This window comes from Capricornis sumatraensis, chromosome 17 (assembly GCF_032405125.1).
Source record: "Capricornis sumatraensis isolate serow.1 chromosome 17, serow.2, whole genome shotgun sequence".
In the NCBI taxonomy this organism is placed as follows: Eukaryota; Metazoa; Chordata; class Mammalia; order Artiodactyla; family Bovidae; genus Capricornis; species Capricornis sumatraensis.
The window spans coordinates 7,608,817-7,612,655 of NC_091085.1; positions in this window are offsets into that span (position 1 = coordinate 7,608,817).

Genomic DNA, 3,839 nt, shown 5'->3' on the forward strand with positions numbered 1-3,839 from the left:
CTCTACCAAACGAATGTTATTTGTTTATTGTTAACAGAATAATGTTACTCTGTCCTGACAAGAAAGGGCAAAGTCCCAAGGCACAACTTTCACCCTCTGAGGTCCCAGTCCTGGCTAAGAGGAGGCAGAGCTCAGCTACAGCTCCTCACGGCCAGGTTCCCCACTCTCTGCCCACCTGTCATCCCTGAGGGAGCCGGGCATCCAACCCAACTGCCCCTCAGTCTCCTCAGGCTGCCCAAGTAAGGGAGACCAGGTCTCACAGACTGTGACCCAGACAAACGCGCACTGCTATTAGGTCACAGACAGGTTCACTGCTGCCTCAAGGCCTGGGCCTCAGCATGGAGGGCCTGAGTGAGGGCTCTGGAGCCCAGCAGGACAGAGTGTACAGCCTGCTCCCTGGGCCCGCCAGCTCACCAGTTGGCCCAAGGCTGGGTAAGCTGGAGGGCCTCCAGGAGAAGGCCTGAATCTGCCTCTTACCTCACTCTCCACCTGATGACCACCACACCACTGACCCTGGCTGAATCGCTTCCCTAATGGTCCCTCACTGACAGTTCCTTGTGGGCAGGGCCCACTGTGGTGCTGACCAATAGCTGGACAGGGCAACTAATAGCCGCTCATTGATGCTTGCTTGTGGGCAGGACCTACTGAGGTACCAACCAACATCTGCTGCCTAGTAACAGGGTATGGAATAATAAGGCACAGCAATGGCTGCCTGCTAAGGGCTGTGCTCATCCTGCTATTACATGGAGACATTTTTGGTTGTTACAACTAGAGGTTGTTACAGGCATCCCAGTAGTCATACTGCTAAACACCCTATGATGCACAGGGTGAAACAAAGATTTCACCCTGTGAAAACAAAGAAACAGTCCCTGAAACAAAGATTATATAACTTAAAATGGCCACAGCGCCAAGGATGGAGAACCCTGTCTTAGAGAAAAAAGGAAAAAGAATTAACTCAATTCATATAAGACCTCTATTTGAATCTCTGGATGAAGACAAAGGCCTCCAGCAGAAGCCTCTGTGTGTGTGTATACATATACATTTGGCCTTGCTGTGCAGCTTGTGGGATCTTCATTCCCTGATCAGGGATTAAACCTGGGCTCTCAGTAGTGAAAGCAAAGAGCCCTAATCACTGGATCTCCAGGGAATTCCCGAGTCTGGGTATATTAAAATTCCTTCAAGATACTCCTGGCTTTCATCCGATGTACTTTAGGGATCTATTTGTGTCAGTCCCACCAAGGCTGCAGGGACAGAATCCAGCCTGTAGTCGAAGAGTACATGGCAAAAGTACTCCAAACAAATTAGAAAATATTCCAAACAAATATAAACTGAAGACTATCCTGATATAGAAAGGAAGATCATGTTTGTTAAGAAAAAGAATATCCAAAAAAAAAGAAAAAGAATATTCTAGGAGAATAATAAGCAAAAGACTTACACATGTATATCATAAAAGATTTGTAAAAGGACAAAGAATGAAAAAAAAGTCAACCTCATTAATATTCAAAGAAATGCAGTAAATCATGATGCTACTGTCATTTGAAATACAATTTTCAAATTAACAATATAGAAATACATCACAGATATAAACATACGCACACATGATAAAATGTTACTCCACCTGCCTTTGTTCATTCAGCACCATGTACTCTGCCACCCATTTTCCCATTCCACGCTGACAGTCTGATCCTCCTGAAACTAAAACCAACTGCCACTTCCTTGCCTAGAACTCTTTAGCCGGACCCATTCCAGCACAGGCCCCTTGGCCTACAAGGTCAGGGTGCCCAGAATCTTGGTTGTTCCTCCTCCCAGTCCTGCCTCACACTTTGCGCTCAAGTTATACACAGCACGTATGGTCATCAGTAGCTGTCGCACTTCTTGTTTGCTCATGAATTTCCCTGGAATTCCTAAAGCTTTGTCCTCCCCCCTCCCCGCCAGAGAATCCTCTGACCTGGAGCCCCTATGGTATCTTGGGGCTGCTGCCATCATCTCACATAGCAAGAGCCTGGAAATCCTAGTCCTCTCCTTAGAGTGTAAGTTTTAAACTAGGACTGTCTCACTAATTTTTCTATCCATGGTGCTAGCACAGTGTCTCTGGTGCATAGAATGATTAATATTTAAACTGTTTTGTTCATTCTTTTTAAAATTTCTTTTATTGTTTGAAATGTTCAGCATTCTGTTTAGAAAAGTGTGTTGGTGATTATACAGATATCTCATCAGAACTTGAGTGTTCTAACTTTTAAACTATACTTTTCTCTGTAAACCAAAGTTCATCTCATAACCTTAGAAATTGATAAGAGATACAAATTGAATTTTAAAAATAAATGAGCATTAATCACCTACCACCAGTGCTTTCCTTAAGGAAAACAGCTAAAGGCAAAAGCTCTCCAGGGCACGGAGACAAATTTCCACACAATGCAATGGCTTTGAGACATACAAAAAGGAAGGGAAAAACAAAAAAAGGGAGGAAGAGAAAGTCAGGAAACCTGGATTCAATTTTAACTTTAAAAATACAATTTTGGCTTTAGTTTGTGAATGCTGTCATTTTGGGGGACTCAATGGGGTTGACTGCAAGTGACAAGCAATCAATCACCTGTCCTCAACAGAAAATTCTGAGTGCTCTGAAAGGGCTGTATCTGAAGGAAACAGACATTTGCCATTTCATAAGTATGGTATGATCCACTGAAGACATTCCTTGTCAAACAGTTATGTATAGCTCAAAGATTTTTAAATCAAATATTCATTATTCAGCTAAATACAAAAAAAGATTTTTAGCAGCATACGTAATCACAAATATCTCCTCTCTCATGTTAAGCATTCAACAAAGAAGTTTGCTGAGGCAGCATGGAAAGGTGCCAAAAGCAAACTGATAAATGAAAAGGGCAAAGTAGGAAAAATGGAGAAAAAAATGCCATTTACACATAAAAACGCTTCATTTTATCTGAAGAATTAGATATGTTTAATATCTGTATATAAACAGTTAATACTTTTTTTTCCCATCATAATTTTTAAGTATAATCCAAGACTAAAAAAAAGTTCTTTTTTTTCTTTCAGACAAACTTAAAGCCACAGAAGACTCCTTTTAAATCAGTGAACTTATTGATTCAATGACAACTGGTCAATACTGAAACAGCAATCTCTCAAAGAAGGGTCAAAGTAAAGAAAGAGAAAGCCTAAAGTCTTCTCCATTTCAGCTGCTGCCAATCACAGGCCCTGCTGCTGCCACAGGCAGCACTGGTTGGCCTAACACTGGTCCAAGTAAACTTCAAATCTTACTTCTGGAGGATGGAAAACTGTAAGGTTTGGAAGGTAAATCACCTAGTGGAAAATTCTTTATAAAAACTATAAGGCCCAAGGATATCCAATACCACAGAAGCATATAAATGCATAGGCTCCATGGAAAAAACCACTAACCATGAGAAATGATGACTTCCCTCACCTGTATAAAAGTGGGAAAAACTCATTTGATCAAAACCCCATTTTAAGTAGGTTGTCATGTCAGACTTTCTTTACAAAAGACAAATTATCACCAGGTTTCAAAGAGTATGGAAGAAGTGTTGGCCAAGGAGATGTTTAAACTACACTTTGACCTAGGATAAACCAAGTGGTTAAATAATTTCAAAACATGCAAAAGATATATTTTCCATGAGTTATCAAGGCTCTTCAAAGTGCCTTTCAAATGATCCATGAGTCCTACTTGTTAAACAGTCACACAGGTGAGAATCAGATTCAGGTTTCCAACAGAAACTGTAGAATGTTACTTGGCAAAGCTGCAATCTCCTGTGACACCTTGTCAGGGAGTTGATCAGTCTTAAGTGACTCTGGTTCCTCTGGAATTGCTG